The sequence below is a fragment of the Xyrauchen texanus genome, chromosome 24 (genome assembly GCF_025860055.1).
Source record: "Xyrauchen texanus isolate HMW12.3.18 chromosome 24, RBS_HiC_50CHRs, whole genome shotgun sequence".
NCBI classification, from domain to species: Eukaryota; Metazoa; Chordata; class Actinopteri; order Cypriniformes; family Catostomidae; genus Xyrauchen; species Xyrauchen texanus.
Window position 1 is genome coordinate 29,999,767 of NC_068299.1, and position 13,365 is coordinate 30,013,131.

The 13,365-nt window shown below is 37.6% G+C and overlaps 1 protein-coding gene across 2 annotated transcripts in view; it reads right to left on the reverse strand.

Annotated features, from left to right (window-relative positions):
• anxa11a (annexin A11a) overlaps positions 1–13,236 on the reverse strand; it is a 40,854-nt gene extending 27,618 nt beyond the window's left edge. For both annotated transcript variants that reach the window (XM_052089751.1, XM_052089750.1), the window contains exon 1: positions 13,098–13,236. The gene's annotated coding sequence lies outside the window, so the exon portion shown is untranslated. The remainder of the gene's footprint in view (positions 1–13,097) is intronic.
• Between the last annotated feature and the right edge of the window lie 129 nt (positions 13,237–13,365).

Sequence of the window (13,365 nt, forward strand, 5' to 3'; positions counted from 1 at the left end):
CAATATTCATGATAGTTCACACCTCTTCGCATATTACCTTTCTAACACTAAAAGTATCTTTCAGAAGTTCAATTACTATATTGTTTTATATGAACAAGTGATCAGGATGGTTTTCACATCATTTTGTAGCAAAAACTCTAGGCTACAAGATCCAGTTCTCAAAAGGCTTGTGGACAAATGTTTAGTATGTGTTATATGGCCTTATTTCAATGACTTAATGTTGTTTTTTCAAAAACCACGTATAAACATTATTTTCATAAACACATGTTGCTCACATATTATTGTAGCCCAGTTTGTGCTGAATAGAGTGTTATCAGACTTTAGCCATTAATGTGTTTTTAAACAACTGAAAAAAGCCCAAATGTCAAGACATGTCAAAACTTCTCCAGGGCACAAAACAGACCCCAGAGGGTTAAAACAGTCACACCTGCTACTATCTAATTTGAGTTCAGCAGAAGAAAGAAAGTAATACACATCTGGGATGGCATGAGGGTGAGTAAATAATGAGAATTGTAATTTTTGGGTGAACTAACACTTTAAGGTCTCTTGTCAAATCTGGATGAATTTGTCAATAAGAAGAGAGTTTTGGAAACATTTCAAGTAATTATTACAGTGAAAACGTGAAAATGTCCCCACAAGGACATTATATGTAATGTTGAAATATAAAGCAAAGCAAGATCATGCTTTATTAATGCCTCCTTTTGCTACTTCATAGCTTTTAAAGTCCTGTGTGGATTCCTATTTCAGTGTAGTTACAGTTGACAGTGTCATAAATATTTAGATTGTTAGTTCTGTACAGCAGTACCACCGCTCTCTAAATGCAAAGTACACAACCTACGTAGGGCATCAACCCTGATTGTGGAAGACTCGCTGTGTCTGAAACCACCACCTATCTACTATATACAGTAGCACTATTTGAGTTTTCGCTATTTTGTAGGAGTGTCTGAATTCTGAGTGAGCCACTCGTTCTTACCCAAAATGCACTATTTTCTAGAGTAAATTACAAGTACACTCGATGATGGTTAATTTCACACAATCCACCACGGGGAAGACATACGAGCTAGGAGTTTACTGCTTCCTTCACTCCTGCAATAATTTATTTAATGCTGAATGTATTACATAACTTTTTTGTAATGATACAAATCATTACTTGATTAAAATAACATAACATATAGAGAGACAAAACACAGATACATTTTAAATGTATTCTTTATTTGATCAAATGTGTTTACTCTTTATATTAACACACAGTATATATATTAAATATATATTATTTAATAAGAATAACAAATAAGGCCCAAGTAATTTAAAATTTCATGTGACGTTTCTGCACCAGCCCCAGAGCTCCGACACTCACGTCCGAATTCACTGATTTCGTTCACTTACTGCTGAGATATAGTGCACTAACTGCCATATAGAGAAATAGTGAATGAGTTAACGACAGCGGACACAGCCACTCTCGTCGCCACGATTGTCTAGCGTCCGCACTTCTCACACACGCGCGCCTCGCTGTGCACGTGCAGAAATGCTGTCTGTTCACGCTCCAGTTAAAAGGGCGCAAAATAAATGCATAAATACTGCTCATGACATGCGGGAAAAAGCGCACTGATATATTGCTGCACTAATTTAAAAATGTACACTTAAAAACTGATGTCATAAGAGCCCAGTTACAGAATCTCCCTGAAAACGACCATCTCATTACACAGAAAAGTCAGCGTAAGAATTAGAGCCAAAACTTACCTCGATATGCTGCCTGAAGTTGGAGCTGTGACTTAAATCTTGAAATATCATCTTGTCTTGGTGTTAAATTAAGGCATTGCATGAAAAAAATATTATTTTTTCCACTGTGTGGAGCGAAGAGCTTCGCTTTTAAGAGTTTGATGCTGCAGCACTAATGACTTGAGAGACAGTCTCATAGTGATGTGTCGTTCATGAACGATTCGTTCATTTTGAACGAATCTTTAATATGACTCGGGACTACCGAGTTGTCTCAGAGAGTGATTCGTTCATTTTGTGTTGACCGCGCATGCGCGCAACATCGCATAAGGTACATGAAGTCATAAATGATTAGTTCATCTTTCGCGAGTCTTCGGGTTCGGCCGGGTCCAAGTCTTTCGTTCTTCCTGTCAGTCCCATAGAGACTATGCTGTCAGTACGGAAGAGAATGATTAGTTCGTCTCTTCGGTTGAGTCGTTGCTTCAAGTCAGACTCACAAACCCATAGCACAGCGCTATGGGTTTGTGAGTCTGACTTGAAGAACTAACGACTCAAACCTAAGAGACGAACTAATCATTTCTTTCCGAACGAAGACTCGGACCCGCCGAACCTAAACCCGAAGACTCGAGAGTCGAGACTTCAACTAATCATTTATCTTTCCGGATCCGGACCGGTATGCTGCATGTGCATGCAGTCAGTGAGTGCATTGGCTGCTGTGTCACACCACACGGCCCACACACAGACACTGACGAGTCGACATCGACAACTAAGTATTTTTAACGTTTTGAAGTTCGAACCCGATGACACAAGAGGCGGAGAAAAAGGAGGTGAGGTGAACTAACTGCAATAGCTTAAACTTAAGACCCAATTAATAAATTAACATTTCGGTTTCTTATAAATTGGCTTTGGCTGCATTACCCTATAGTTTATTTTTATTTATTTATTTCAAATTGAATCAACATTTTCGTAAGTAGACTACTTGATGTTTTGGGCTATTTAACATGACATTTAATTATATTCTGCTGAAATGAACGAAATGACTCGAAAAAAGATTCGTTCATTTTGCTGAACGAGACTCAAAGATCCGAGTCAGTAAAATGATCCGAACTTCCCACCACTACAGTCTCATCGCTCAAGTGGGAACGTCTCATTGCGCAAAGCTGTGAACTTCCGCTCTCGTAAAAGTCCCATTCAATTATCTCTCAATAAATTACACATTAATTCAAATTAAACCCAGTAATGTAACGACAGTAACGCCACACATTGTAAAGAAGTGAAAGTTAACAAAAAATTATTAGAAATTTACTTGAGTGAGAGTAAAAAGTACCCACAATAAAACCTACTCTAAAAGAAATTTTCCACAAAAAGTTACTCAAGTAAATGTAATGGAGTAAATGTAACACATTACTACCCACCTCTGTCTGTGGTTATGAAATCATTTGAGAGACTGGTGTTGGCCCACCTGAAGGACATCACTGGACCCTTTCTAGATCCCCTTCAATTTGCTTATCGAGCAAACAGTTCTGTGGATGATGCAGTCAACATGGGATTGCATCATATCCTGCAACATCTGGACAGACCAGGGACATATGCAAGGATACTTTCTGTGAACTTCAGTTCGGCTTTCAACACAATCATCCCAGCTATTCTCCAGACTAAATTACACCAACTCTCTGTTCCCACGTCTATCTGTCAGTGGATCACAAGCTTTCTGACGGACAAACAGCAGCTAGTGAGACGGGAAATGTACTTCCAGCACATGTACAATCAGCACTGGTGCACCCCCAGGGATGTGTGCTCTCCCCACTACTCTTCTCCCTGTATACAAATGACTGCATCACCAAGGACCCCTCAGTCTAGCTCCTGTTGATGACACCACTGTCATCACCCTCAACTAAGATGAAGATGAGTCTGTATACAGAAGGGAGGTTGAATGGCTGGCTCACTGGTGTAGTCAAAACATCCTGGAGCTGAACACGCTCAAAACGGTGGAGATGATTGTGGACTTAAGGAGAAACACCCAAACACTGACCCCCTTCACCATTCTAAACAGCACTGTTGCAGCAGTGGAGTCATTCAGGTTCCTGGGCAAACCATCTCACAGGACCTAAAGTGGGAGACTCAGCAGAGCCCAGCAGAGGTTGTACTTCCTTTGCCAGTTGAGGAAGTTCAACCTGTCACAGGTGCTGCTGATAAGAGTCATAGATTCTGTGCTCTACACTTCAGTAACTCTCTGGTTTGGTGCAGCAACCAAATCGGATATCAGAAGACTACAAAGGACAGTTTGGACTGCTGAGAGGATTATTGGTTGCCCCCTACAATCCTTTCAAGAACTGTACACTTCCAGAGTGAGGAAAAAGGCTGGAAAAAAAAAAATCACTCTGGACCACACTCACCCAGCCCACTATCTTTTTGAACTGTTGCCTTCTGGCAGGCGCTACAGAGCACTGAGCACCAGAACCATCAGAGGCACAGGAACAGTTTTTTTTCCCCATCTTATGAAGTTAAATCTGCCTCACTGAGCAATAATTTATGTGCAATAAACAGCTTAGTCTATTTATATTTTTCCAACATACCACACCTCTTCTGCCATTACAATTCCTTGCTTCTGTACATAACAATTGTATTTGTATAATGTACATACCTGTGTATATATATATATATATATATATATATATATATATATATATATATATATATATATATATATATATATATATATATATATATATATATATATATATTTGTCCTATTGTGTATTTCTATATATACTTTATTTTCTATTCACTTCTTATTTTATTTTATTTTTTATATTTATTATTTTTTATATATTTTTATATTTGTTGTATTGTTTGTGCACTGGAAGCTTCGGTCACCAAGACAAATTCCTTGTATGTGTAAGCGTACTTGGCAATAAAGCTGATATTGACTTTCTATTTAAAAAATGTATTAGTATATGTTTAAATTAACATTAAACAAGATAAATAAGTGCTGTAAAAATACTGTTTATTGATAGTTAATGTTACATTTTTTTTAGACCAAATGTAATCAAACACAACCGTATTGTAAAGCATTACCAGGACTTTTAAAATGTGACATTTAAATTTTTAAATTCACTGAAATTTCCAACTTTTCATGACTGTGGAAACTCTGTATGTCTGCTCTTGCATGGGTTGCTTGAATAACTCTCAATTACCCACAGCTGTACATCTAGAAACGTAAGTAGTATCTATTTAAAGCATTAAATAATGTTGTGCTTTATACAGTAAATAACAAAGTTTGCAATGGTTAACTAATTTATAGAAAGCTTTTGATAAATCAAATTCCCCATTTAGGCTAAATTGGAGGGGACATTCTAGCATAAATACCAATTGAAAAATATGCCCCGTGAATGGTTAGTATACACTTCTATTGCTGGAATTTATTCTGTTTGCATGCAGTTGCCCACTTTTGGGTTAAGTTTTCATATAGCTTTGCGGGCACAGAACATTATAGAGAAGCATTACTTGCTTCCTTTGAGTTCAGATCTGAGACAATTCTAAACTGACACTTTGCAGCGGTGTGTAACACCTGACATGACATGGTTGTCTCATGTCTCATGTCACCACAAAACATTTTTGTGGTGTTCCAAAATGTAGCATGTATAAAAAAAGCAAGCATTTGTTTTGCTTTTTACCATACCATACCAACTTTATTTGTTAAGCACTTTACAACAACCAAAGTTGACCAAAGTGCTGTACAGAAAAATATACATAAACATATGTACAATTAATAACCATACAATAAAAACATTCAAAGTAACAAATACAATCAAGTAAATAAAATCGACATCTTACTAGGTGTCAAAAGCCATAGAGAAAAGATGGGTTTTAAGAAGGGTTTTAAAAACAGATAAAGAAGAGGCCTGCTTAACATGCAAAGGCAGATCATTCCATAGTCTAGGGGCAGACACAGCAAAGGCACGGTCCCCTCTGAGCTTACGCTTAGTTTTAGGCACAGTCAGGAGCAGCTGATCATCTGACCTAAGAGCGCGGACGGGTTTATAACACCGTGTCCACACTAGACGCGACGCGACTGTGAGACGCCACACGTCAATCAAAAATCACAGCCATTCAGAACAGCGTGTGGGCGGAGTCTCTCTGTGTGCACAGCTCGGACTACTGTCATTGTCATTGCGACTCCCCACCCTGCCTGTATTTCAGTAGATTGTCTGGAATGACACCCCTGGATACAGGGACACAAATCGTCATGCCTATTCACTCTACTTTACATTGAAAATAAAGCGGAATTTGTTTTACACAGGTTGATGCTTCATTAGTAGCTTACTATAGCTAAATGCTTCATTCATTCGCTGTAGATGAAAGTCTAAACTTAACTTACCATGTGTATTCAATGCTTCAGCTATACTTCTCCAGATGGAATCCTTTTTCCTGATGTCTTTGTGGAATTTGTGGGATTTATCGTAGAGAATTGAATGCCTTTGAACTTCGACAATCAGTTCCTCGTCGTCCATGTTTGATGATTAAATATTCATGACACGCAGAACTTCCATCCAATGAGATCTCTGTGTGGGCGGATCTGTCAGCCGCGACGTCGCAGAAATAGGAACCGTTTCTAAATTAGAAACTTCACGTGTCGCCGTCGCGTCTGGTTAGGACAAAAACTCTGATTAACATGGAAAAGATACCTTTTATCGCGTGTCGCGGCGTCGTGTGTAGTTAGGACACGGTGTAAGAGTGTAGAAGCTCAGAGAGGTATGGCGGGGTATTTTGTATTTATACAAGTCATTTTTGCTTTTTATTTTAACTGAATTACATGAAATAGGGAGCGGCTGTGGCTCAGGTGGTAGAGCGGGTTGTCCACTAACCGCAGGGTTTTCTGTTCAATTCCTGGCCCACACAAATACACATGCCGAAGTGTCCTTGGGCAAGACACTGAACCCCAAGTTGCTCCCAATGGCAGGCTAGCACCTTTCATTAGAGCTGTACCTTCATTGGTGTGTGAATGTGTGTGTGTGTGTGTGAGCGTGTATTTATCACTTTGTGGGGACCAAATGTCCCCATAAGGATAGTAAAACCCGAAATTTTTGACCTTGTGGGGACATTTTGTCGGTCCCCATGAGGAAAACAGCTTATAAATCATACTAAATTATGTTTTTTGAAAATGTAAAAATGCAGAAAGTTTTCTGTGAGGGTTAGGTTTAGGGGTAGGGTTAGGTTTAGGGGATAGAATATAAAGTTTGTACAGTATAAAAACCATTACGTCTATGGAAAGTCCCCATAACACATGGAAACACTACGTGTGTGTGTGTGTGTGTGTGTGTGTGTGTGTGTGTGTGTGTGTGTGTGTGTGTGAGAATGAGACACAGTGTAAAGCGCTTTGAATACCGCTAAGGTTAAAAAGGCGCTATAAATTTGCAGACCATTTGAAAACTAGCCTAATTTACCACGTTTCTTTCTTACATGACTGCTCAGACATCTTATCCTTTCCTTTCCTTTGAAATGCAAAATTAAACCTTTAATAGAAAGCAGTGGCTATGTTCTCAAAATCACCCCCCCCCCCCTCCCCCATTTTTTCAACAAACGATTAGAGCAAAGTCAGTAAAACTCCCGGAAGATTTACCATACGGTAGAAACTATTGAAACCCATTACATAAACAAAATTAAATGAAAAGGCCAGCTCTTTTGCCTTCGATAAACAGCTGATTACTGAGGGACAGTACATGGGGTACATGTTAGATGCAATAGGAACAGATAAGACATGGAAAAATTTGCATTTATAATATTGCTCATTGACCCTTGATGCATTGCCTCAGAAAACGGTCCAATTGTTGTCTAAACTTATGTATAAACAGCTATATAATATTTAGAAAGTGCTCATACTGCATTGGGTTTTATGACCATGGAAAATAATCTAATTGTATTTGAAAGTAAAATATGTTGCCATCATCTTTACTTAGTGAGGGAGTGGTTGTCATGGCACCTTACCTGTCATAAAATACAAACTGACATCTAGAGATGAACTCTGCTGATAAAAAGCACCAAACTTCACACATGTGATGCAATGTATGGTATATGGCCAAATCTTTCAAACACACTAATCACATACTGATTTAATAGATTTCAGCCAGGCATCGAGAGGGCTTACACCATCATACATGGCTCAGGGCAGAAAAAAACAACAACTTTGTTTAGCCTTATTTATTAGAATACCAATGTCCTACACTACAATGTAAAAACAGCTCTCCACTAGTCCTTGCCTTTTCACCTAAAACCATGAAAATACCAATCGTCCACTATTCTTGATTGTACAAAGGAGTTTTACTTTTTCTAAAGTGTCCTTAGGACTGAAAGGACTAGAGTCTCTTAATTATGTCAACAGCAACATACTGTTATTCTACAAACTTCGTTTAGGGCTTTTTTAAAGTCCCTAAACAAAGGCCAACAATTCTAAAATGAACTCCTCCAAGATCTTTCAAGCCACATCCAGCAAATTTGGCACAGACCTTCAGATTGTTATATACTATAAAGTCGAGAATTGGTGATATATTCTCTATCTAATCAGACTTACATTTTTTGCACAGCAAAAATTGGTAAACTAACATTGATGGAATGTTTAAATGGGCCAAAGGAATGCTCACTGACTCAAATTTCAACTGTCAAAAAATTCAAAATGTAAACTAACCACACTAAATATGATTCTCATGTGAGACACAGATGTGTGCATAGTGATTGAAGCCTGAAATTGTGCTCCGTTCGAGCTTCGGTGACAAAATAGAGCAGAGTGGCTCACAAGCGGATTTGCGGGCTTCCCTTGATATTGTGGCACATACAACCATTTAAATTCTACATGAGAATTTTTTATTTTAAAGCACTGTTGAGCAATTCTTCCATGTGAAACAGTCATGATATTCTGAACAGCGCAGACGAGATAAAGAGAAAACACTTATCAAAAGCTGTTATCAAATGATTGATGATCACAAATATGTGACTTTATTTTTTGTATAATTTATTTTTCTGTATTACATTTTGATGTGAATGTCCCAATGAGGATACTGAAATTTGTGCTTTTCAGACAGCTCAATAAAATATTAAAAATTAATTTTGGTTGCATTTGTGAGATAATAAATGTAATATATGGTGTAAAATAGGCACATCATATCGGAATATTGATAACAGGCCCCTGAATTCACATCACGGCAGAATCTGAGGTATCAGAAAACATTGTATCACTGGTGAGAATCGACATAAGATCCGATCGTATCATGATGAAACTTGCAGGTTTTCAACATTTACAGACCCAGTACACACATACAGTCTTTCAGCCAACCAAGGAACCCCAATAACACTTTATAATTCTGACTACCACCCCTGGAGCCACGAGTTTGAATCCAGGGCGTGCTGAGTGACTCCAGCCAGGTCTCCTAAGCAACCAATTGGCCCGGTTGCTAGGGAGGGTAAAGTCACATGGGGTAACCTCCTCGTGGTCGCTATAATGTGTAGTTCTCTCTCTCGGTGGGGTGTGAGGTGAGTTGTGCATGGATGCCATGGAGAACAGCATGAAGCCTCCACATGCGCTAGTTCTACGTGGTAATGCTCAATAAGCCATGTGAAGCCTAAATATTAAAATATAATTAAACAAAAAAAATATAAAAACTAAATATTTTAATGTTTAACAGATCATTAGTTGGAAAGCTAGAAATTACTAAATAGTTAGAAATGTAAAAAAAAATATTTAGACTTGAGCAGAAGACAGCTGACGTAATGTTTCTTGAGCCTTTCTTGATTATCATAATCCTCTAGCACCCTTGATGTTGTCGCCCCACTTCGATTAAAGAAAATTAAAGAAATAAGCCCTGCACCATGGTACAATGATCACACTCATGCTCTCAAGAGAGCAGCTCGGAAAATGGAGTGCATGTGGAAAAATACAAAATTAGAAGTATTTCAGGGTGCATGGAAGGATAGTGTCTGTAGCTACAAACACGCACTCAAAGCTGCCAGGTCAGCATATTTTAGTAAACTCATAGAAAATAACCACAACAATCCTAGATGTTTATTCAGTACTGTGGCTAAATTGGTTGGGAATAAAGCCTCAACCGAACCAGATATTACGTCACAGCTCAAGAGTAATGACTTCATGAATTTCTTTACAGATAAAATTGAAATAATCAGAAATAAAATTGGAATTATGCAATCATCTGTCATAGCACCTCAGAAAACAGTGTCGAATAATTTTCCTCATGTGCAACTTCAATCCTTTGCTATCATAGGTCATGAAGAGCTAACAAAACTTATCGAAACATCAAAAGCCACAACTTGTTTGTTAGATCCTATACCAACTAAGCTCTTAAAAGAGGTATCTCCTGTAATATCAGAACCTCTTCTTAATATCATTAACTCCTCGCTATGCTTAGGACATGTCCCAAGAAACTTTAAAATGGCAATTATCAAACCGCTAATTAAGAAGCCACAACTTGATCGTGGAGAACTTGCTAATTATAGACCGATTTCAAATCTCCTGTTTATGTCAAAAATACTAGAAAAGGTAGTATCCTCCCAAATATGTTCATTTCTACAGAGAAATAGTATATATGAAGAATTTCAATCAGGATTTAGGCCTCATCACAGTACAGAGACTGCACTTATCAGAGTTACAAATGACTTGCTCTTATCATCTGATCGCAGCTGCATTTCTCTTCTAGTGCTTTTAGATCTTAGTGCTGCATTCGACACGATAGATCACAACATTCTCTTGAATAGGCTAGAGAATTATGTTGGCATTTGTGGAGTTGCATTAGCATGGTTTAGGTCATATTTAGCAGACCGCTACCACTTTGTCTATGTAAATGAGGAATTGTCAAACCAAACAATAGTAAAATATGGAGTGCCACAGGGATCAGTTTTAGGGCCTCTGCTTTTCTCCATGTATAGGCTTCCCCTGGGAGATATTATCAGGAATCGTGGAATAAGTTTCCACTGCTATGCTGACGATACACAACTTTATATTTCTTCAAAACCAGATGAGATTTCACAATTCTCAAAATTAGCAGAGTGTATCAATGAAATAAAAGATTGGATGGCCAGAAATTTCCTTCTACTCAATTCTGACAAAACAGAGGTTCTAATTATTGGACCAAAAAACTCTAAAAATAAGCAGCTAAAATATAATTTGACTCTAGATGGATGTACTGTTACATCATGTAACAACTTAGGTGTTATATTTGATACCAATCTGTCCTTTGAAAATCAAGTTTGTAGAACAGCATTCTTCCACCTAAGAAATATTGCTAAATTAAGGCATATGCTCTCGGTTGCTGATGCCGAAAAACTAATTAATGCGTTCATGACCTCAAGACTAGATTATTGTAATGCATTACTGGGAGGATGTCCAGCAAGATCAATAAATACACTTCAATTGGTTCAAAATGCAGCACCCAGAGTGCTGACTATAACCATGAAATATGATCATATTAGCCCCATTTTATCATCGTTACATTGGCTACCTGTTAAATTCCGTATTCATTTAAAAATTCTGTTAACTACGTACAAAGCTTTGAATGGTCTAGCTCTGCAGTACTTAAGTGATCTTCTACCACGCTATATTCCAACACGTTCATTAAGATCGCAAAATTCTGGCCTATTAATAGTTCCTAGAATATCAAAATCCACTAAAGGAGGAAGATCCTTTTCATATTTGGCTCCTACAATATGGAATAGTCTCGAGATGCAGACACACTCTCTCAGTTTAAGTCTAGACTAAAGACTCATCTATTTAGCCAGGCATACACCTAATTTATCCTCCAACCCACAATTAGGCTGCTTTAGTTGGGTCTGCCGGAACCAGAAACCATAAATATTGAGCATGATCTCTAACTCTGCAATAAATTCAATTGCATCTACGCTTACATCTTTTTATTTGTTTCCCTGTCTCAACCTCGGGACTCCTATCCTGAGGTCACCAGAACCGGCTGGATCCAGCACCATTCATGCTTCATGTTGGACTCCACTGCTACATGTCGCAGAATGATGATGACTAAATGCAGCCGGTGTCAGCCAAACATCATTTCAATCTATTATGACGGACTTCAGAGGATGAAATGATGCCAACTCCAACCTGCATCACCTCGGTCTATTTATGGACTACGATCTTGAAATGAAATGCATAGACTAACAATTGCCAACAAAAGCCTTCATCAGCCAATTAACAAGGACAATTGCATCTATGTGAACTTCTGCAATTAATCAAGATGGACTTCAAAGACTTTGGTCATTAATCTTACAGTTCAAACACAATCGATGTTTAATCACTGACACCTTAACACTTAGTTTAATAATTTTAAACCATGATTTTACCTATACATAATTAATATTTACATTACATTCATAATGTTAGCCAGAGGGGAACTGGCCCCCACAGTGAGTCTGGTTTCTCCCAAGGTTATTTTTCTCCATTAATCTACATCTTATGGAGTTTTGTGTTCCTTGCCACAGTCACTTTCAGCTTGCTCACTGGGGTTATTAATACAATTATCATTTAATTATTTTTAAACACTATTAAAAATCGTATTTTATCTAAATTACACAATGATGATTAATCGACTTTATAGACATTACAGTTTTATCGTCTGTTAATGCTGATATTCTGTAATGCTGCTTTGAAACGATGTGTGTTGTGAAAGGCGCTATACAAATAAAATTGACTTGACTTGTTTACAATGTAGCTTATAAAGCTTGAAAAGGTATTTAATATATTAGAAACGACATAGAAACTTAAACTCACAAAAACATTTATACAAGTATCACAAAAAAAACCAAAACAAAAAAAAAAAACCTGAGAAAACATTTTAAGAATATTATTTTCCCTAATCAAAAAGCATTTGACAGGTTTCCATTGAGGCCTGAATGACGAGACACCGTCCAGCTTTCCCTCAACACATAAATATGTGGTCAAACACATTTCCATACATCCATTTCCATTCATCCCAAAATAAAGTTATTGCGTGAGGGGTTATTTACTGAACAGTATATAAGAACAACAATTATAATAATAAAAAAAAACACTGGTTTACCCCGAAACAAATTATGTCTCTGTCTAGATACTCAAATGCGCACAATAAGCGATTACACAAACACTTGAGTCCGAATAAAAGAAGAGTGAAAATGTGAATTGCATGCATAGTTCTATGCAGGACACATTAAATATGCTAACTGGCTGGACGCTACATGCTTAAAATAACGCAGTCGTACACTTAAAGAGTCTTTAAACAGAAAATACAAACGCGCGGATACACGACAGCACACTGAAAATATCTGTCTTGTTTAAGTGTTAAAAACGTAAAACAGAACACATAGATGGTAAAACGGGGTTATGCTACTTACAGAATAAGCAGCTGCTTGGCCGTCAGTCACTTCCTATGTACAGATAACCTCTACGTGGGTTCGTGGGACACGCAGTGTAATATTTTAAAAAAAAGGTGGGTGGGACTCATACGTTCCGCTTTACTCCATTTTCCATGACTTCTATTTATTATTTCAAACAATCTTTAACTAAATACAAAACATGTGGCAACGATGACTCACATTGTTTTGTAATCACCAAATAACAATTGTAGTCTTTCTTCCATCTGGTCTGTCTTACGTATTCGGA